General features: G+C 49.3%; 1 protein-coding gene across 1 annotated transcript in view; it reads left to right on the top strand.

Annotated features, from left to right (window-relative positions):
- ZFAT (zinc finger and AT-hook domain containing) overlaps positions 1-23,137 on the top strand; it is a 351,032-nt gene extending 327,895 nt beyond the window's left edge. The window contains exons 17-18 of the transcript XR_005796642.1: positions 20,841-20,969; positions 23,024-23,137. The gene's annotated coding sequence lies outside the window, so the exon portion shown is untranslated. The remainder of the gene's footprint in view (positions 1-20,840; positions 20,970-23,023) is intronic.
- The last annotated feature ends 247 nt before the right edge of the window (positions 23,138-23,384 follow it).

Below are 23,384 nucleotides of genomic sequence, written 5' to 3'. Positions count from 1 at the left end.
TACAGAGAAAGTTAGAATCTACTCGGTTTTCCTTCTAAGGCCAGGACTAATGGCAGACCACGGACCTCACAGAGTTTAAGAATGAGAAAGGATGGAGAGGTGGAGTCTGTTTGCAGATGAGGAAGCCCGGAGAAGGAAGGGGGGTGAGTCGCCCACAGTGTGACAGGCAGGCAGGTTGGGGCGGGCTTGGCTCCCGCATCACACATTCAGAGTGCCCTTGATGTGCACTTGAGGTGTCAGGGGTGGGGGGACCGCAATTATTACCCGCAGCCCGTGTTTCCCAAGTGCTTCCAGTCCCAGGATGCAGAGGCGTGAGGAGCCCCAAGGAACCCAGAAACGTCGGGTTCAGTCTCAGCACAGCGCAGAAGTTATGCGACGAAGGAGGCATCCATCCAGCATCCGTGAGGGTGGAAAGGGAGCTTAAGTCTCTGCTCTGGCATTTCCTGAAAGACGCCGGAGACGGGGCGTGCTCACAAGACACAGCGAACTTCCCCGGGCTCTTCATCCCTCTCCCTGCGGCTCAGTTGCACGTGGTTACTCCCCACACCTGCGCCCCCACGCTTGGTCCTGCCCCGTGGGTCCCCCAGGCCCCCCAGCCTGTAGCCTCAGCTCCGTTCTCCTCTCCGGGTGAAGTTCTTTTTTGTCTGTTTAAGCGGCCTTGTTGAGATCGAGTTCACACACCGTGCGATGCATTCGTTTTAAGCACACAAGCCGGCGGCGTTTAGGAAATTCAGAGAGATGTGCGGCCACCACTGCAGCCAATTCCGGAACATTCTCCGCCTCTCAGAAAGAAGCCCACACCCTGTAGCTCTCACTGCCCCCTCCCCCGCCCGTCTTCCCAGCGCGCTCCAGAGCCCCAGGAAACGAGGAGGCTACTTTGTGCCTCTGTGTGTCGGTCAGTGGCTGTAGATGTACCTGCTCTGGGGTCAGGCCTTTTTAATGTTATCAACCGGTTTTGCTGCTGCAGTTCTGTGCTCTTCACTCATCACTGGAGCCTGCGCGGCAAGGGAGGCCTCTTCTCTCTCTGGAAGATGAAGTGCAGTGGGGGGCCAGGACGGGGGAGGGCTGCAATTTCCTATCTCTTCCCTTCTCCATTGTTATCCATGTAAACAACGACCTCCGATAGGACGTAAATTGAATTACTGCTCTAATAGAGGCATAATCGGCAGGCTTGGGGGAGAGATTACATCCTCAGGGGAGCACAGGGCAGAGTTTCGCAGACAGGAGGGAACGGAGCTGAGTTGCGAAAAGATAAATAAGGTGTCAACAGGTCAAGAGCTGGGAGGGAGCTTCCCGGAATGAGGGAGCGTGAGGGACGGAAGACCAAGGCTTCCGAAGGTGGCAGGAACCGCGGGCTGTGTGTGAGAAGCGCTCGCTCCGCGGGGCTGAGCAGCACGGGCTGAATGATGAGGCCGGAAAGCTAATGAGAGCCACTGTTTACGGGAGCGTTGTTCAGTTTTTATTTCATTATTGGCCCCTGAAGGAGAAAAATTAAATTTAAATGTCATTTCTCCCTAATGAAAGAAATTAAGTAGTGAGGGATGCAATTTTGTTGAGTCAGCCCGAGCTTTGGAGGGCCACAGACTATTATTGTGATGTCGCAGACCTCCACCACGTTGGGGGCGACGCGGCCTGTTGAGAAAGGGGGGTGGGCTAAGGCGCGCTTCCTACGCACTCCCGGGTCTCATTTAAGTTCTTAGATTAGCCCTGAGAGACGGCCACTGACTCACAACCTCTGTTGTACGGTTGTGCAAACTGCAGGTCGCCGCTGAGTGAATCCCCCATAGTGATTAGCAGAGCTGGGATTTGAACCCAGGCAGGGTGGTTCTGCAGCCTGAGTTCTAAGCCGTGGGCCAGACTCCCTGGTGGGCCTGGGCTGGGCCATGTCGGGCCTTGACCCCTGTGTCAGGCCTGCTCTCCTCTGCCCCAGGCAGGCGCTTCTCTTCTCGCTGTTGACTGAGGATTCGGCTGGGCGTTCTGGGGCCTGGCCTTACCACGACGCTGAGCGAACCCTTGCCCCCCCCACCCCCCCCAACCCCAACCAAGGCTCAGAAGGAAATCGTCAGGTGGCAGGAGGTTCTGGAAAGTGCATGGACTTTGAGGTCAGGCTGACCTAGCTTTGGTTTGGCTTTGCCACTTCCTAGCCTTGTGACCTCTGAACGTTTAACTTGTCTGGGCCTTAGTTTCTCTGTCATGAGGACCATCCTGAGTATGCAGTGTCTCATGGGGCTGCTTACGCACTGGTGGATTCTAAACAGGCTGGAGTTACTTACTCCCAGAGTGGCTCAGCTGATTGTTTCCGCCCTCTCCTGCTGGCTGTGGGGACCATGCACAGCAGGTGGGTGGCTGAGCATGAGGCGAAAACGATAGCGTACTCAAGATGGGGCAGTGGGGCTGAGGGTCCCCTGCGGCCACATGGGGGTCCCGATGGTCTGTGACTCTCCCCAGCACTGCTCCCCACCACACCTTTCCAACAGGAAAGCGAAACAACCAAAACAACAACCAAAAGGTGACAAGAAGTCTGTGTTCCAGCCTGGGGCAGCTGGTGACAAGTGGGGTCCTAACCACGGAGAGAGCACACATGTCTCCTCTGTCCCTTGCTCCTCCTGCCAGAGTCATTGGTCTTTGGGCAACCAGTGACCTCCTGAGATGCAGAAATCATGGCCATTGCCAGAGCATCACTACTCTGATGACCCAGCCCTGAGAGGAGGAAGAGGAGGGAGGAGAAGGAGGGAGGGAAAGGAAGGAGAAGGGGGAGGAGGAGAAGGGGGAGGAGGAGGAGGAAGGCAGAAGAGGAGTAGGGGGAGGGGAGGAGGAAGAAAAGGAGGTGGGGAGGGGAGGAGGTGCAGGGGGAGGAGGAGGCAGGGGCTGCAGACAGGACCTGCACTCTGGCTGCCCTTTAGAGTTGCCCCTGGGGAGTTTTCAAGACCTGCCATGCCTTGGCCTCACCCCACACCATTTCCACCAGAATCTTTGAGGGACTGGGCCTCGGCTAGCAGGATTTTGTAAAGATCTGCAGGTGACTGAAACCTGCAGCCGAGATGAGACCGAGGCCTCCTGGTCAGAGCGCAGCCTTCGGTGGGAAATAAACCAGGGCCGTCTCTGCTCCTGATGCCCCTCTTCTGCTCCTGCCTCTCTCTTCCCCCTCAGCCTCCTTGGAAACCTCTTCCGTGCCCACTCGAGAAAGCAGGACTCCGTACCTTGTGGTCCCCAGGCCACATCTGGCCCGGGGCTTGTTTCTGTAAATCAAGTTTTATTGGAACAACCAGACACATTCATTCACGGACTATCTGTGGTTACTTTGGGGCTGCAGCGGGCTATCTGGCACCTCATGGGAGAATGTCACCGGCCCCTGCTTTAAAGCGCTTGTGTTTCCCTGGGCTCCGTCCTGGGCCCCCTTTTCTTTTCACCCTTGTGCTCTCTCTGGGCAGTGACCTCATCCACTCCTGTGTCTCGATGACCATCTTTGTGCACAAGGTTCTCACACCTCCGGGCGGCAGGAGTGTGTCTGGGGACATGAACCAAGCACCCTCCCCATGTTTCTTCTCCTCTCCCTCCCTCCCCTCCATCAGCAGCTCTCAGTGTCTTAGGGGATGGCTGATAGAGTGGAAGCACAGGAGGCAGAATTTCCAGAAGGACCTGGAAATTTCCAAAGCCAAGGCTTTGGAGTTTCACAAACCTGCGTCTGAAAGACTTGGGTCATAAAAACGAATGGCATAAAGACCGGGTGTGTCAAGATGGAGGGAGAGCGAGGCTTTGCGAAGCTCGGGCCAGATAAGGGCTCTGTGAGCTCAGCAAGGAGGGACAGGGAAGCAGGATGCTGATGTGCGTTCACGAGAACACCCTGCTCCACTCTCCTGCCCTGCACCAAGCCCTGGGATCAGAGGGTAGCGTGGCCCCAGACGGGGTGCAGAGAACCCGAGAGTGTGGGGAAGCTGTGTTGTCCATTCCCAACGAGAGCTCTGGGATGCAGCAGGACCTGGTGTGTCCACCTCAGCAGGGTGTGGGAGCAGAGAGGAACTGGCTGAGGTGCATGGTCACACTGATGGCCTCCGACAGCCCACAACGTCCTCACGGACCCAACAAGGCTTGGAGAGCAGCCGCGGGCTTCTCATCCCCATGGAACGGGGTTCCAGAAGGGCTTAGAACAAGACATGAGGGGACATGTGCAGACCAGAGACCACAGATCAGCAGGGTCAGGGGCTTAGAAATAATCCTGTGGCTAGAGGAGAACCGAGGTTACATTTTGGCCACCCTGCAAAGTGCAAGCTGGTAGTAGGAAGCCAGCAGTTTCCAGAAGACTGGCGAAGCTGTATCTCTCGGGCATTGTGTTTCAGTGTGAGATTCATACTCACAGTGTTCATCTCCAGGACGGGCCTTTCCTGTGCATCGGATGCACGCAGGCAACCACGTTTATCTGTTTCCACTTGGAAGCTTGCCAGACACACCAAACCCTGCCTGGCCAATGGGGAGCTGCCAGCCTCTTCCAGAACCTGCTTCTCCTCCTCTGCTATTCTCCCCATCTTGGGGAAGGGCACCCCGGCAGCCTCATCTCGCTGAGGGCCACTAGATCACCTCCTCAGAGCCTCCTCTGTTCTCATCCTTTCCTTTGGCCCTGACCTCTGTCCACCACCTGCTCGTCCTTTTTCCCAGAATCCTGCTAAAGCATCTTCCCAGACTTCTCACTGTCTTTTGTCCCTCTTCTGACTCCTCAACAGACAGGTGATAACAATGGTAAAAATAATATAATTATTATTTTTTTAATGTTTATTTATTTATTTTGAGAGAGAGAGACAGAGTGTGAGTGGCAGATGGCAGAGAGAGGGGGAGACACAGAATCCGAAGCAGGCTCCAGGCTCCGAGCTGTCAGCGTAGAGCCCGACACGGGGCTCGAACTCACGAGCCATGAGATTATGACCTGAGCTGAAGCCAGATGCTTAACCGACTGAGCCACCCAGGCACCCTGGACCAGGTCTATACATGATGCTCTTGTATCTAACAATTGCACGTGCAGTTGTACATACCTCTTGGATAACCCTCATTGATATCTACAATCACGTGGCAAACTCCTAGAATTACCTCATTTTATAGGCGAGAAAACTGGAGCCCGGTGACCTGCTGAAGTTACCAAAGGGTAAATGGTAAAGTTGAGATTTGAATCCAGGTGTGTCTGCACCAAACACTCCCAAGACTCTCCAGAGCCTCAGCGTAAAGACAGTTTGTTCTCCTTGAGAGTGTCGTCCTCCTTACATGCTACCCGTGTCGTACAGGGAAGGGAGACACCTTGTACAAATACCCCAATTAACAAGAAGACGTGTCTCATTTGTCAGTGTTAAAGGTCTTTGAGCCACACGTTTACGGAGCTGAATGAGGGTGAAGAGATCGATAATGATTTCAGGTCTGATTGGTTCCTCTGTTCAGGTCTCTATCTCAGTTCTTCATTCCCCCAGATCTGTTTGGCCACAGAGCATAGCGCATTCTGCGTTACAGCCCCATTTTGGTGGCGTGGGATTGTCAATACCTCACAAAATCACCTTGACGGGCAGGGCACTGATGTCAGGCACTTCACATGTGTTGTCAGCTGTCGGACAGGAAACTTCCTATCGCTCAGGGTCTGGACAAACTTGTACTGAACCTTGGAGCCAAATTCACAAACTGGAAATCTAAGGGTCTGTAAATTCCAGGGGTGGGAGCTTTGACGTCGTCCCCAGAAGTCCCTGAGTGTTGAGCCCACCCCTACCACGTCAATCGTAATGTGCAGTTTATCCCCTACTGGCTTTACTTTAAGACACAAGCGAAGCATTTATGACTTTTGGAGGGATGAGGTAGGGGTGTGGTTTATGTTATGACAGTTCTCAAACTCTGGTGTGAATCTGGAGCGCCGTGAGAATGAACGTGATCATAGAACCTGGGCTCCATGAAGAAGGCTATGATTTGGACTTTTGAAATTTAACCAGATTCCCCAGTTGATTCTGATACTGAACAAACTCTGAGAACCTCGTATCATAGGAATGGAAACCTTTACAGGGGAAAATAGGCATTCTGAGTTCTTAAAATTCCCACTGGCCACTCCGTCACCATGGGGTTTTAGACCCACTGGGTTCCATGCTCTTCCCGTTTCATGTTTTTTATTCTTTCCTGCTCTCCTCCATTTTAGAAAAAAAAAGAAAAAATTTCCAACTCCACATTTACTGCCAAGGGTTTTGTGGGCCGTTTTACAGCTAGTGAAGCAGGCTCTGAGAAGTTACATTCTATATGCAAGGTCAGCGAGCACTATACCCGAGTGTGGAATCTGGGTTTCTCTGACTCTAAAACATAGGAATTATCTGTTATAAAATAGCAGCCACGATGAGAGTTGAGAAAGCACACCTGAGGGGTGCCTGGGTGGCTCAGTCGGTTAAGCATCCAGCTCCTAATTTCAGCTCAGGTCATGATCTCACGTTTTGTGAGTTCAAGTCCCACATCAGGCTCTGTGCTGACAGTGCGGAGCCTGCTTGGAATTCTCTCTCCCTCTCTCTCTGTTCCTTCCCTGTTTGCGCTCTCTTTCTCTCAAAATAAATAGACTTAAAAAAACCTCACATGACTAATGTGTCTCTACAGCATCCTGTCTGCTCTCATCCCAGCCTACCTCTCTAGCCCCATCTGCCCATCTGCAGCTCCCACCGATGTTCTGTGGGTCAGACGCACCGGACTTCTTGATATTCCAAGAGAGCATCGTGCTTCCTCCCCCCACGGGGCCTCAGCGCGTGCTGTCCTCTCTGCCCGGAGTGCCCCTTCTCCCTCTCTTGCTCAGCTTCACCCCTGCTGTGTCTCATGTCTCAGCTTTGTTGTGCTTCTTCACAGAAACCTTCCCTGACCTTGCTGCCTGGATCAGGTGCTCCGACTGTTCACCCTCATGGGGGCTTCTTCGCGGAACTTATCGGAGATGTCGTGTTGCTGTCATCTGGCATTGTTCCTTCCTGTGTGCCTCCCCATTTGGGGATAGACCATGTTGCTCCCGGCTCTAACCCACTTTCTACCAGTATGTTGTCCATAGTAAGTACTCGACAAGTATTTGTTGAAAGAAAGAAAAAAAAAAAGAGGAAATAAAGAGAGAAAGTGAGAAAGGAAGAAAGCAAGGCTTGGGAAGTGGCTCACCAATGTCACAGTTAGTAACGAGTTGAACTGAACATGCGCTTGGGTCCTCAGCATCCAGAACTTTCTTGTTCTTTCCTCTCCATCACAGCTGCCTCCCATGTCCCAGCTCTTTGGGTGTCTGGCCCAGGCTTGGTCTGGCCTTTCTTCAGGACCTGCTTCCTCCACTGTGGCTTCTTCAGGTGGCCTGGGGGAACTTTACTGGTCCCATTGAGACTTTGCCTCCTCCTTTTTACGTCTTTACTGCAGATGACACTTGGTTTCACGATTTTAATCAAGGAATTAATTGTGTTTGTTCCCCCCGGCAGTTTTTAAGAAAAGGATGTGACTTTCTGAACATAAAATAAATGATAGGAAAGTAAACTGAAGCTTGTGCCCAGGGCAGTGATTTTCCTGCTCCACACCCAGTCCAGGTAGAATGGTATTTCTTTTTTTAAAAATTTTCTTTAATGTTTATTTCATTCTTTGAGACAGAGAGAAACAGAGCATGAGCAGGGGAGGGGCAGAGAGAGAGGGGGACACAGAATCCGAAGCAGGCTGCAGGCTCTGAGCCGTCAGCACAATCCGATGTGGGGCCCGAACCCACGAACCGTGAGATCTTGACCTGAGCCGAAGTCGGATGCTCAACCGACTGAGCCACCCAGGCGCCCCGGGTAAAGTGGTATTTCTGTTCATTCCGAACTCCACTGGCTTTTGGAGCTTAGGTTTCCCAGTTACTTGTGTTATTATTGAATATGTCAGCAGTGATTTGAGGCCGCTATTCTCTGCCAGAACACAGCCATCTACTCATTCACTGATTCATTTGGCCACATGCACAGGGATAAAACAGTCTGGATTGGGCAGCAACCCCCTCCACCCCCGCTTTTCACCCCTCAGCTTCACCGAGGTGAGGTGTTCTACAAAAACCTTTGGATTTTTCCAACTCTGGGTCTACCAGAGCACTGTAACCTTGGGTAGGTGACAGAACGCTAGTGTTTTCATCTGAAAAGTAGGTTAATAATGTCTGCCTCTTGGAGTAGTTGTGATGGCTGCATGGATACTATGAATATTTGTACTCCCCCTCCCCCCATTCACATCTTGAAATCCTGACTCCTAATATGATGATATTTGGAGGTGGAGCTGTGGGAGGTGATTAGGTCATGAGGGCAAATTCCTCATGATGAAATCAGAGTCCTGATAAAACAGACCCCAGAAAGCTCCCTGGCCTCTTCCTCCACATGATGACACAGTGAGAAGATGGCCATCTCTGAAGCAGGAAGCAGACCTCACCAGACCCACCCCTCCATGACTGTGAGAAACAAATTGTTGTTTGTAAGCCACCCACTTGATGATATTTTATTATAGCAGCCCAAGCTGACTGAGACAGATAGCAAAGGTATGGAGTGCTTGCCCCAATGCCTGGCCCAAATGATGAGTTTAATGCATTTCCTCTATGTCATTATCAAGGAAGCTGCATGTGCTATGTCACAGTGGTGTTGGGGGAGGTCATTGAAAGGGTATGAATGCCGGTTGATCCCTGAGCTGGACCTGGGTGATCAAAGACCCCTCACTCCCTTTCCCTGTCCTTGGAATGTACATTCTGCTTGCCTTCCCACTCCCAAAAGCTGTCCCAAGGACCCAGCCTTGAGACAGTGATGTGATGCTGAGACCATCTAGATGATAATCCTGACTGAACCCCGATAAATGTAAGACTTGGTGGGCAGGTGTAGAGATCTCCTTGCCTGTTGGGGCCCAAGACAAGCCCCGTGGGTAGGTTCCCTTGCTTATCCAGCCTGCCACCTACCCATCCGTAGTGGCCCTCCTCTTTCTTCATCTCTCCCTGCCCTCTGTGTATAGGGGTCCGGAATCTGATCACACCCGGGAAACTCTGGAGGAGGTTGGCAACCAACAAGGGGATTTTGTCACTCACCAGCTGGGGGACCTTGGGCATTTATCCCATATGCACTTCAATTTTCTCATCTGTGTGATGCCCTGAATAATCCCTGTTTTTCCTCATTCAATAAGTTAGTATGAGATGATGGAATCAGGAAACAGTTGTGAAATGGCTTTGAAACATGGGTTCCAGAAGCAACTGCCTCATTTTGGCAGTAATGTGTGGTAGTTTCCACAGATATCTGATCCCTTTGGCTAATTACACAAAAGGGTTTTCCAAAGCCCTGTTGTTTTTTTTGTTTAAAAAAAATTTTTTTTTCAACGTTTATTTCTTTTGGGGACAGAGAGAGACAGAGCATGAACGGGGGAGGGGCAGAGAGAGAGAGAGACACAGAATCGGAAACAGGCTCCAGGCTCTGAGCCATCAGCCCAGAGCCCGACGCGGGGCTCGAACTCACGGACCGCGAGATCGTGACCTGGCTGAAGTCGGACGCTTAACCAACTGCGCCACCCAGGCGCCCCTCCAAAGCCCTTTTGAATGACATCCCCGAGGCAATAAAATTATACATTCTATTGTAATTCAACTCAAGGAACTTTTACTGATTGCATGTTGGTCACAGACACAGTTGTGGGCTTTGGATTCCTTAAAACGAAAATCAATAAATGGTTCATGGAGCATTAAGTAGGGATTAGATGTGGAGAAATCACATTTCAACTTCATAGGGGACTTGAAAGTGTCCCCATTATGCCCTACCGAGCTGCAGTTGGAGAACATCACCCATCACTTGAACTCTAGAAGGTCTTGGGGGTGGCCCTGCTTTAGTGTGATCATTTGCTTATGGGACATTAACTTCTCCCCGCTTCACATTGCTGCCTTCACATCGAGGATAATTCCCTCACCTTCGGCTGGTTCATCACTGCCTCCTAACACATAAGGAAGCCCTCGGGTTATTTCTGAGAGGCCCCAAATTCTCAGGGACAGTTCTTGCACGTTATTATGTTCTGGTGCTGGCTGATATGAGCCCATTGGTCTCCACTGGCAGAGCTTCTGGGAAAATATGCAGGCTTCTGCCATATTCTGGTGCTTTTCAAATGGCTGTATGGCACCATGGCTCTCCCAAAGCCTGTGGGCTTTATTCCGGCCAGGCTGGCTCTGTCAGGCATTGGCCACGAGCTGGTGGGACAGTGGCCAGCCAGGCCGCTCCTTTCTGGATACCACCCTATTTAATGCTCCTCTTTCCACAATAGTGCTGTGATTCCTGTTCTACAGATAAGAGAGAACTAAGGCCCAGATTGGTTAGGTGATTCCTCCCTTAGGAGCCAAGCTGGGGTTCCAGCCCAAGAACCTCAAGTCTATGCTCCTGGCTTATCTTGTGTCACACCCAGAGTCTAGCCAAATCTAGCCAAATAAATTCACCCTTTTAGTTGTCTTAATGCAGCGAGCTCATATTTGTGTGGAACATTCCAGAGTGGCTGCCTCAGGGGGTGGGCTCGTGTAACCTGGGTCTGTATTGTTACCCCTGTCTCCAGGTGTGCCTTCAGAGCCCGGATGATCCGGTCCTCTTGGCTCTTTCCAGGTTGGAAGCCATGGAGGATGTGGTCTGGCTTGATTCCACTTTTATTAAAATCCTAAGACTAGAGCTTGTTCCTGACAGTCCTGCATCTGAGGCAGAGAAAGCCTCAGTTGGCTCTAAATTTGCAACAGAAACTGTCAGAGCAGATTCTGGGCTTGTGCTGTGATACCATGTCTCCAAGGGAAGGTTAAATTGATACAAAGTTAGAGCTTTTCAGGGCGGAGCTCTCTGTACAAGACCAAGGGAGCATTTAAAACTTGCCTTTGTGGGGCGCCTGGGTGGCGCAGTCAGTTAAGCGTCTGACTTCAGCCAGGTCACGATCTCGCGGTCCGTGAGTTCAAGCCCCGCGTCGGGCTCTGGGCTGATGGCTCAGAGCCTGGAGCCTGTTTCCAGTTCTGTGTCTCCCTCTCTCTCTGCCCCTCCCCCGTTCATGCTCTGTCTCTTTCTGTCCCAAAAATAAAAATAAACGTTAAAAAAAAAAAAAAAAAAAAGAAGAAAAAAAAATAAAACTTGCCTTTGAAAGAGAACCTCCAGGCTTGGTGGAATCCATTTTTGTTTGTCTATTAATTAATTTATTCATTAATTCTTTCAACAAATATTTATGGGGGCCCTGCACTTGCTATGTTAGGGAGACAAAGATGAATTAGGCATTGCTGTTGTCCTCCTCTTGGCTCTCGTTTCTGGATCATTCTGTTTCTAAAATGATCTCTGAAGGGCCTTAGCGTAGGTACCTCTCTCTGCCTCTGAGAAGCTTAGTCATAGGTCAGAGGTTACCCGGAGAGCAAGTGACACAACTAGGGTCTGGATCCAGATCATTTCCATGGCAAGTCCAAGATCTTACCCCGTCGCCTCTGAGTGATTTCCTATTGAGTGTGTGCACTGGCTCGGCAGGTGCAGGTGTGCCCCAGCGTGGGGAGGAGCAGGAGAAGGTCCACCCCTGCGAGAGAGCTCATGGGGCTCCTCTTGAGAGGTCCCAGGTGGGTCAGAGAGAGCATCGTGTGGGCGCCAGCTGGAGCACACCGGGCACTGTGGCGGACCGGTGGAGGGCTGACCACCCAGCTGAGGTTTGAAGGGGGAGAAGGTGGGCCAAGGTCGGTGAGGCAGAGACCTCACACACCCGGATGTGGAAATCTGAGAAAACTGACCACGGAGTACCTGGGTCAGACCGAACAAAGCCCCCATGGTGGGGGGACAGGCCGGGGTCGTAAGGGGCCCATGTGCCCCCGCAGGGAATTTGAGCTTTACCCTGCACGAGTAGAAGACACCTAATGGTGCTCAGGGTGCAGTGTGAAGGCAGGGGCAAGTATGTCACCACTTGAAGAGGTCCTTTGGGGTGAACTTTACGGGCTGAGTAGGGTTTAGGATGATAGACCATGGGCTGGGAAGGGGGTTTGGGGCAGAATATTGTATGTAGTGGTATCACCATGTGCACAACATAAGGGAAATAAGCTAATGTACAGCTTCTGTTACATTTATAGTTTTCTTCTTCTTCTGAGTAGGTACTCCTCAATTAAACCATGCTTGATTAATTGAAGTCCAGTAGTAATCAATGCAAGTTCATGTTTATCAGGACCTAAATTGTGTGGAAATGCTAAAAAGCCATGTTCTCCAAGGCTCTCCCTTGGAGCATTGGTTCTATAGGATGTTAATGGGTGTCACGTCCTGAAGGACTGGCTCCTCGTCAAGAATATTTGGGGAAATGTTGGGGTGTAAATACACAGCCACTTGGTGGTGAAGCCTGTGCTCTGAATCACTGCACCAAGTAGGTGTGAAGAGGTCAGAGGAAGTCTTTGCTAGATGGGAGGCCCTGCCCCCAAGTCCATGCTTCCTCACCCCTACCACAGGCAGAGGTAACTACTCTATGCTTTGTGTCTGCACTAGGCCTGTAGACTTTGACATCATGGCACCAGAGCCTTTGCAAAACATGCATTTTCTCCAGTTCTGGATTGGCAATTTCTAGCAGGTCTATGGTCTGGCCTATAGTCATCTCTGATCCTTCAGTGCATAGCCAGTTGCCTTGCTATGACTTGGCCTGTCTCTGATCCTTTCCAAGGCCTGGTATGTCTGGACATAGCCCAGTCCTAGGCCATACCAACTTTCCATTCACCGAGACCCCTCAAACACTCTATGGCCCTTATCAGCGACCCTTCTACCTTGGGACCATCTGCACAGCTGGACCAGTTTCTCCTGGTCTGGTCCTGCCGGATCCCTGTTCTCTCTTAACTTTCCCTGGACATAGGCTCCAGCCCACTTTGGTTGTGCAGTATATGGCCAAAGCTGAGGTCAGAAGGATGCCCTTGGGATGCAGAGGGAAGGGAACCCAGTCCTTTGCCTGCTGGCCAGAGTCTTCTGTGTGAAGCACAAAAGAAAGGGCATGTGGGCGAGATACTGGGTTGATCATGTTTCCCTAAAATAGCTGCTCTAATAGCATTGTGCTGTGATTATTGAAAGCTTGAGTTAGCAATTGATTTCAGGCTGAGAGATCAATGTGAAAAAGAGATTGCAATGCAGGATTACGAAGAAGCCATCCGTGACCCCCACACTTATGAAGCGGCCACGTCTACCTCTCCCGCAGTTCAGTCACCTTATTGTAATTGTATGTCTGCTGCTCTGGGCCCCTGTGAACTTCTGGAGGTTGGGGGCCCTGTGGGGCTCATCTTGAACAGCAACTGGCTTATGGCATGTGCTTGATTTATGATGTTCACAGCGTACCCTACTCTATGATGAAGAAACAGAGCCATGGCACCGTTCTATTACTTGGCCACGAAATTAGAAAGCGGAAGAATGGGCATTTGAGCCTGTCAGTCTCATGACCGACAGGACTCTTTAAGTCCAAGTCTGGAAGAGGTAAAAGGGTCCATGTATGCACATGAGACTTCAGTTCTGTCCACGTGTTACCAGTCAGCTCCACGGGTGGCTTTGCTCCAGTGTCCGGGCAATTCTGGTGCCCTCTGGTCCTAGAGGCATTCTCTGTTCTGGCCTGGATGCTCTTGTCACCACTACCCAGCACCAGCTTTGAATAAAGTCCTCACACAATCTGCCCAAATCCTCATATATCTCCATTCCTTTGACCATGGGCTTTCTTTGCACAGTCCATGCAACAACAAAGCTGTTACTGTTTTCTGAGCATTACCAGGTCTAAGGTTGCATAGGAAACACCATGAAAGCATGGATGTGGGGCAGGTGGCCTGCTTTATTCACAAGCCCGGTCACTTGCTTTTGTAGGCAAGGCGGTAAAATTTAAACTCAAACTTGGGGAGAACAATATTTTCTGAGGGTTTTGACCATGAGACTGTTCATAAAGAGTAGACACAGAGTTCCAATGTTGCCTGTTTCTCATGAGCTTCTGGGATTCGGCTATTCTGACTCTTCTAACTACCGCATAAATGATACATGGAGAAAGGGGATGAATCTAAGTGGCCACTCAGAAAGGAACCCAGACCTGAATCCTTTACGCATTGCCGCTAAATCTCTTGGATTCTGTTTCTTCATTTCGTAGAAGTTGGGCTCAACGGATACATCCTTTCCCACAGTTGCCCTTGAAAATACTCACCCTTGGAGTGCCTGGGTGGCTCAGTCGGTTGAGCCTCCGACTTCGGCTCAGGTCACGATCTCGCGGTCCGTGAGTTCGAGCCCCGCGTCGGGCTCTGTGCTGACAGCTCAGAGCCTGGAGCCTGTTTCAGATTCTGTGTCTCCCTCTCTCTTTGACCCTCCCCCGTTCATGCTCTGTCTCTCTCTGTCTCAAAAATAAATAAACGTTAAAAAAATTTAAAAAAAAAAGAAAAAGAAAATAACTCACCCTTGTTTGATGGGAACAGTTTCTCTCACTCACACCACAATATGGCTACAGGTGGATAAGCCATGCTTGTGCAATTTAGCCAACAGATTTAGTGTCCTGCGTGTGTAAATGGATTCAATCGCCACAATCCTGTGAGGCAGATGCTATTATTTTCTCCATTTTACTTCTGAGTAAATAGAGACCCAGAGGTTAAACAACCTGCCTGAGGTCCTAAAGCAAGAAAAGATGTGAAGCCGGGAAATGAACCAAATGTGAAGCGTACTGCAGCAATGGGATAACACCCTCTGTTCACGCTTTCTCCATTTTTGATGGCTCTAGGGGTGGCATCCACCCCAAGCGACCATTCAGAGTTCTTGCCTTGGGTTTGGATTGGATTTAAGCAATAGTTGGTTTTCTTCAACCTCTACCCCCATCATTCTACTTTAAATTTTTCTTAAATGTTTCTTTTTTTTGTGGGGGGATAGGGGTTGAGGGGGGGATAAAAGATCCGAAGTGGGTTCTGCACTGATGGCAGAGAGCCTGCCTGTGGGGCTTGAACTCACAACCCGTGAGATCATGACCTGAGCCGAAGCAGGACGCTCGACTGACTGAACCACCCAGGCACCCACCCCATCATTCCACTTTGACATTTCTTCCCCAATAGTTCCTCGACTCCACCAGGACATCTAATCCATCAATCATATCAGTCTCATTAAGCTTCTCATGTGAAGGTTGATTGGGAAAGAATAGGATCCTGGATTTGGAAAAGGGACGTACTGAAATCCAAGTGAACCTGATTTATCCTTGCCATTAGAAGTCGCTTGATCTCCGGTGTCTGAAGAGATTAGCATTCTTTGCTTGAAAATTCCGTGATGGCCTCCCCTGGGGCAGATGCCACTTCTCCTCCAAAACCCAAAACAGCCATTCCTGTTGTTGCTAGACACAAAATAAGGTTAAATTGTGCTCCATGGACAAGTGAACACTGTGGGCCAGGATGAAATAACTTACCCACAAAGCGAATTCTAAGATATTGCTAATATATATTAGAAATCTGAGTGACATGTGTGGGAGTGGATTCTCAGGATGTGAGACCAAGGAAAACAGATTATGACACCGTATCAGGCTGAATTCATTGACATGGTGCACTTGCTAAGGCTGAGGATATAACGGATTACCTCATGGAGCTGGAGACGGTTCTGACAGCTGGCGGAGTGAGTGGAACTTAGATTTACTCGTGGACTATATTTAATGAGGTTGGCATGGAAGCATTTCCCTGGCATGATGCGGAGGAGATGATCCGAAAGATCGGAGAGAAAGAGGTGTTGGAGTAGAGGTGCCACGTATGACGGGCACACTCACCTCCAGCTACGTTGCACAACAGTGTGGCACCAAGACACTCTTAAGTAAGGTGTTGAGAAGCGTGCTAGTGAGGGAGGCGTCTGCATCTTCGCAAAGCTCTGATTTCTCTTCTTAGTAGGCCAGGTGTGGCAAGAGGGAACACCTGTAGAGATGGGCTCTTTGATTTCATTAGGGATGACAGGAACCGGGTGGAGCGGAGGGCAAGTGGCAGTTCTTCATTGTCAAAGACAAGACGGGTGTATTCACCAGAAAGGGCTGCAGGGGTATGTTGGTGATCAGGGAGCTGTGGCCTGCAGGTGCCTTTGGCTGTGGTCACCTGATCGTAGTGTTCCTAGGAATCTCGGAATGAAAGAGATGCATAGGATAGGAGAGGACTGCAGGATCTGCATAAAAGAAAAGAACAACCCTATATCTAATAGTCAATACCCTAACTTGAGTTGTGATCCCTTGGATGAGGTCCCTACTTACCAAGATTATAAACTAGATACAGACTCCATCCATGGGGGGAGTTTCAGAGCTTAATATCGCCATCAAAGTCTTGAAAGGCACACAGGTGACGAGATCTGTCACTGCCTCATTTAACTCGCCAGGGTGACCTCTACCAGAGTCAGATGGTTATTGGAGAATGACTGAACTAGCATAAGCTTGGGCAGGTTGGGTTCTAATGGCGGTTGCTCGTGCAGATGTCGTGTCTATACTGGAGGAAAATCAGCAGGGTCTCTTGCACTTGGTACACAGCCGCTGACCTGGCTGATGCCTTTTTCTCATCTCTATCTGCAAGGACTGCGAGAAGCCGCTTGCCTTTCCCTGTCAGGGCCAACGGCACTCCATCACAGGTTTGCCACAGGGCTACGTCAGCTCTCTTGAACTTTGCCGTAAAACGATACACAGAGCTTTTGATGATCTTGACATTCCACACGACACAATGCTGGTTTGCCGCGTTGATGGCATTGTGATGACTGAAGCTGTTTGGCTAGAAGTAGCGACTTTGATGTAGGGAGGTATGAGTAAATGAAAAGGTAGAAGGTAAAGCCCGTAAAAATCAAAGTCCTCTCACCTCAGAGAATTTTCTGAGTGTTTATCGGTCTTGAGAATGTTGAGATAGCCCCTCCAAGGTGAAAGACATGTTTCTGGATCTCATACTATGTACCAGGAGAAAAGCAGGATGCATCACAATTCACGGTAGGTCCTTTGGACTTTTTTTTTTTTTTTAATTTTTTTTTTTTAACGTTTATTTATTTTTGAGACAGAGAGAGACAGAGCATGAACGGGGAAGGGTCAGAGAGAGAGGGAGACACAGAATCGGAAGCAGGCTCCAGGCTCCGAGCTGTCAGCACAGAGCCCGACGCGGGGCTCGAGCTCACGGACCGTGAGATCATGACCTGAGCCGAAGTCGGACACTCAACCGACTGAGCCACCCAGGCGCCCCATGGACTTTTCTAACACATTCGCGTGTGTTACTACAACACCTGTCCACAGTCGTCTGAACGCTGCCTGTTGAGTTGGGCACCAGAGCAGGAGAAGGCTCTGCGGTGAGTGCAGGCTGCAGCACAAGTGTCTCTACCACTTGGATCTCATGATCCAGCAGACCCAGTGGTACCCAAAGTGTCTGTGGAAGTAGAGAGACTGTATGAAGCCTCTGGACAGCATCAGCAGAGGACATAGAACAGACTTCTAAGACTTTGGAGCAGATGCGCCCCCTCTTCACAAATAAGTATTATGCTTTGCTCCTGGGCCTTGGCAGGCACAGCATGTGTAATCCTGAGGTAATCAGGGGAGTGAGTGGGGCGAGATTTCTATTATAAATTGAGTGTTTCCAAGCCACCTAGCTGTAGGTCGGGAATGCCCAGCAGCAGTCTCTCATCCAGCGGAATTGTTATGTGAGAGACTGAGCTTGGGCAAGTTTGCAAGGGGCCAATAAGTTTCTTGAGCAGATGGCTCAGATTCCCTTAACATCAACTCCCACCACATTATCTTCCTTCCCTCCATCTGTGGGCTCAGAAGTGTGGGCCTGGTATTACCGAGACTGACCGAGCTAACACTACTGCTTAAGTGCCTGATTTTCCAAATGTGGAGAGTGATGGTAAACTCCTGGCATCACACCGTTCCCTGGGGGGCCAGCCAGCCAGCCACCAGCAGTATGCAGATAACATTGGACCTCTTCTGCCATGAAGGGGACACAGATCTCTCCTTATTAGGATAGACACATATTCTAAATATAGGTTTGCCTTACCCTCCATCATGCCATTCTGCACAGCACTATTTTTGATCAAGGAACACATTTCACAGCAAAGCCAGTGCAACAATGATCTCGTGCCCATGGAATGATGAGGCATCACTGTATCCTTCATCAGTCACAAGTGTCCAATCTCATTGAAATGTGGAACGGCTTACTGAAGATGTATTTAGTTAGGAGACAACACTTTGAAAAGTTGGGGTTCTCTATTATAGGATGAAATAAATATTTTTTGAAACAGAGATAATTACATGATCCTGTCTTTTTCCATAGCCAGAATACACAGATCCAGAAACTAGGCAGTGAACTTGAAGGTGGTATCTCTTTAATAAGCTACCGCAGACTTTTTGCTTTCCATTTCTAAAATACTGGATGGTCTGGAAATCTTAGTCTCCAAGGAGAGGGATTCCGTCACTAGGAGACACAACAATAGGACGAAACAAATGGTGGTGAGGAATAAAATTCTGTAACCACACTGAAATCATGTAGTTCCCTGTTAACAGCAGGTGGTGTTACCTAACCTAACACATCCTTACTCTGTGTAAGGATGAACTCACGTCTGATACTCTCCCGGGGGAAATCATGTCATAGGGAGAACTAACCGTGCACCTGAGGGACACAGTCACTATAAAAGAAAGGCAAGAATATGAGATTCAGCTCTACTCTAAGAATAAAAATTAATGGTCTAGACAGGTCATAAATTCAAAATAAGGATAATACTTTTCCCCACAGAGATAAGAGAGGATATTGGTAACAGGAAGGAGGAGCAAGAAGTTAATAAAACAGAATCAAGTTGAAATGCATGGTGAGGAAAATGTTTTAAAATAAAGAACACAACGATGGGCTGCATGATAGCCTGCACAGAGTCCAGAATGAAATAGCTGGAAACCAGCTGGAGGAGCCCTCCCAGAAGGCATCAGGAAGGAATAAAGAACTGAGGAAAATTCAACGATCTTCTACTAGAAGTCCCCGAGGGAAAGGCAAAAGTGATTGGAGAGGAGACATTAGTGGAAGAACTAAGGACTTCGGGTCTTCCAGAATTAATGACATTGATCTTGACTGAAGATCTTCACAGAGTGGAGACAGGGTGGAAAAGGACAAACAGACACCTTTAAATGTTAGAGAAAAATTTAATTCTGTCAAAGAAAAAAGGGAGACTACAGCTATCCAAGCAGATAACATTTATCCAGGACTCTTATCTGGTGGGCACTGTTCTAAGCCTTCACATGGATGAGCTTCCTTCACCCTTCTCACAAATCTAAGATGTGGGGACTCTCATCATCCCTATTTGTACATGAGGAAATGGATGTACAGAGAGTTTAAGCAACTTGCCCAAGATCTCAGAGTCGGGACGTGGAGGAGTGGGTTCTTGAAGCCCGAAGTCTCTTGCTCTGGAGTCTCGGTTCTTAAGCACCAGGCTCTCCTCCTCGAAAAGTTTGTAGAGAGAGAAGACAGATCGCTCAGGAATAAAAATCACCTCGGCATTAGACATCTCAATAGTACTGGTATGGTCACGAAGGCAGCGGGGAGATCATTTCAAAATATTATAGGAAAAAATAATTTGTAACATAGAATTAGCTAAACCGGAGGGAAAGAGGTTGAGTAAATTGCATGAAGAAATACATACAGTAAGAGGAGAAGCCGTCTTAGCTGCGGTCCATTAATCTTTTTAAATATTGCCTCTGCTAAATGCTGGGAGAATTGTGGCTGTGACAACCATTTTCTTTGAGAGTGTAATTGCCTGCCTGGGAAGGAGGGCAGAGGATAAACGGTGTTCTCAGGTGGGCTTGCACTTTTACCCTCTCTGCTTCCGAGAGCTGCTGAGCCAGGGCTGTGGGGCCAAGAGCCGAGGCCATCGCTACATGTTAGATAAACCCAGATAGCCCCTCTCTACACAGGTTGGAGGACAGAGATAAATGCAAGGGAAGATCTTATGGATACATGAATTTTATGATGCAATCTCCAGGCTGTAAAATGGACAGGATGAATTCTCTTGAAAGCCCCTGAGATGGTTATAAAGTCAACGATTGGGTGTCATCTCTGCTCAGAGGAAATGTACTAGGTTTGGTTTGTGCTGACCATCCTTGACATCAGACATGTGTAATTTTAGTGTTTGCCTTAAGGAAGTGTCATTAAAAGGTTCTCCCAGGGCAAGTTCCCTCATTCTAAAAGCCGTCAAAGGCCCACCATCGTGGAACCAGGCCATTTTGAAGTTAGATGGCATTGTTTTTACTAAGGTTCTTAATTTTTATTGACGAGAAAACTGAGACTCGAGAAAATGTGTGATTCCCCTCCCCTCCCCCAAGGTCATCCAAATAGTAAAGGACAGCCCACACTTGAATTCCTACCTAATTCAGTCATTCCACGTGCATGTTTTGAGGGTCTACGACATACGGCAGACATTCTCCTGGGTCCTAGAGTACAGCAGTGAACAAGGCAGAGGTCCTCTCTGCCAGCCACAGGTTTACATTGTATAAAGGAGAGAGAGAGTAGAGGTCCAAGCCAACAAATGTTGATGATGGCTATGGTGGTGACAGGTGTGAAGCCAGTGGAAGAGGGGGTGATGTAGAAAGTGGTGGGGAAGGCGGCTGGCTATCATCTGCTGAGACAACAGGGTGCGGTTTTTGAAGACGTGATATTTGAGATGAGATTCGGCCGTTTGAAAATGTGGGTCGAGGGGGAAAACAAGGCCATGGCCCCAAGGCAGGTACATATTTAGCCACTTGGGGTGGAAGGAAACTAGCTATTTTGAGAACAGAGTGAGCGAGGGGATAGGAGCCCTGGGGCCACATTTTGCTAAGATGTTTGGGTTGTGTTCTGTAAGCAATGGAAAGCCATCAAAGGGTTTAAAGCTAAATGGTGCCATAATCTGATTTGTATTTTCCAGAAAGATCGCTCTGGCTGCTGTGCGGAGAGATCCAGGCAGACCAGGTAGGAGGAGGGAGTTTACCCAGCAGCAAAGACCACGCTTCCAGCCACTCTCCGGCATTGTCCCCGATCCCGTTATCCCACAAAGGTATGAGATTTATCCAAATAAACCCAGTTTGCATCTTCTGATTTCCAGTCAGGTTGTCCCCCGCGGTGACAGGCTCCAACCGTCTTTCCTGGTACTGGAAGAGAGGTGTAAAACAAAACACATTGATTTGAATGGTTTATTTACACAAAAAACTTTGTGTTCCTGCTCAGTGCGAGGCTCTCTGCCAGAGAGTAGAGATGTTGAGATTGGAGACGTGGTTCCTGCTGCTGAGTGTGGTGGGGGGCACTTGCAGGTGGACAGTCAGAATACAGTGTGCACAGAAGGGGGACTCATAACCTGGAGGCAGCCTGCATAATGGAAAAGCCAGGGGTGCTGGCCCGGGGACCCGAGTGGAGACACAAGACCCATGTTGGAGCCTTGGCAATGCTTTTGAGTCTTCCGTGATGAATACAAGTGTACATGTTCACGAAGGAAGGGACTTTGAGGCAGAGGGATTAGTGTTTGCAATGGCAGGTGGATGTTGAGAGGGTTCAAATAACGTGTAGTCATTTCATTTGGCTTGAGATGTAACAACAGGGTTTGCAGGGAGAGTGTCAGGGAAGGGAGTGTAAGACATTACGTGTGGTAGATACGAATCCGGGCTTCCTTCCGTGTGAGAGACTGTTTTGAATCCCCGCTTACGTGGGCGATGCATGAATTAGGATTCCTGGTTGCGAGAAAAGAGACTGACTTCAACTGGTTTAACCAAGTAGGAATGTCTGTTACGAACTTTCAGGGATATGTAATGGGTCCCAAAGGAGGGATAAAGCCGGGCCTCTGGTAGGAGCCCAAACCGGGCTTTGTGGAACCGTGCAAGTCTAAACGTCTGCTTCTCTCTGCACGTCTGCTGAATGATTCTCACTGCAAACCGATTTTCCTGCTTCTTAGGCCACAAACAACTCCCGAGTTTTTATCTCCTCTGTTCATGAGACCAGAGAGCACAGAACAAAAAGAGCAGACTCAGATCCAAATTCCCGGGGACCAGCATTATCATTAGCCTGTTTTGATAAAGTATTCACTTCAATACTGTTGCCAGGAAGGTCAGGCCAGGTGGTAAAACGTGGCTTCCGGGAGCCACCGAGGACTCATGTGGCTCATGAGCTAATTTATATAAGATCCTTAGCAAGATGCCTGGCATGTGGTGATTATTCCATAAATGTGATTCCAGGAGGTAAGAGGTGAGGGCAGGGGTGGGTGTACGTACAAAGGGTCCTGGAAAAACTATTTGTGTTCAATAGTGTCAGACAATGAGAGGGGGCCCGGCACACTGGCACAGAGCAGAGAATCACTGAGTAGGTAGGTTATTACTGCGTCAGAATGCTCTGCTCTGTCTCCCCCCCCCCCCCCCCCCCCCCCCTTGGCCTGTTAATTTCTTGCCTATCAAGAAAGTTGTTTGGCTCCGGTCTGTATTCTCAGCTCCGCAGACAGTAACCGATGCCCCCGACCACTGGCTGCAGTCTTCCACCCAAGCGAACGGCTCATTGTCTCCCGCCTGCAGCCTCCACGAGCCTGGACGTTCTCGAGCCTCGCGGTCAGGCCCACTCTGGCCCCCGAGCACTACATTTTGGACCCCTGGAAACTCTACCCTTCTTCCAACCCATGTCAACAAGATCCCAGCATGCCTTGCAGCCAGCAGCGCCCGAGTTATCTCATTGCAGAGACACATTTGCCAGCTAGCACATTTGCCGCTTTAATTAGACTAGTTTTGACAAGCTCCAAAACTTTGTTTTTGATTTTTATCTTTGGGATGATTTAAAGCACCATAAAGCTGTGTAATTGTTGTGGGCAGGTCACATATTCACCAACATCCATCTGCTTCCTTGGAAAACTAAGCACCCCAAGCTTGGAATGGAGCATGGAAAGCAGACAATAAAAAGAGATTGCCATAGGTTAACGCTTTTTCTCATGCCAAATGTTTGTTTGTTTGTTTGTTTTCAATTTTACTCTCTCTAGTGTTCTTGGCAGTGTACTTAAGCAACTGTTTTGACCTTCCTTTCATTTCCAACCGATAAAAAATAATTAACATGCTGATATTCTGGGCTTGTTGCTTTCAGAGGAGGTGAAGATGTTTGCATGCTGCCTGGGAGTCTACAAAGGAAACTCATGTAAATTGCCTCATTTAACATAATCCCATGAAGCCTTGCGCCGTGCCTGTCATCAGTCCCATTTTACAGATAAGGAACCCGAAGCTGAACAAGGTTCAATGCGTATTGCAAGGTCAATGAAGCTCCATGAAATGAGTGTTTATTGAAGCTCCCCTTTACTGCCATGGGCGGCGAAAAGATACCACATACAATGCAGAATTACTTGGGACTTTGCTAGCACATTGTTCCTCTGAGAGCCATATGCTTCCCTGTCTGCTCTCATGTCAACTGACTTTTGCTCATTGGATAGTTGGCTTCAATAGAACATCTG

This window comes from Herpailurus yagouaroundi, unplaced genomic scaffold, assembly GCF_014898765.1.
Source record: "Herpailurus yagouaroundi ecotype Mexico unplaced genomic scaffold, PumYag 186, whole genome shotgun sequence".
Classification (NCBI taxonomy): domain Eukaryota; kingdom Metazoa; phylum Chordata; class Mammalia; order Carnivora; family Felidae; genus Herpailurus; species Herpailurus yagouaroundi.
The sequence above is the reverse complement of the archived record's forward strand: the minus strand, read 5'-3'. Positions and strand labels throughout refer to the sequence as shown.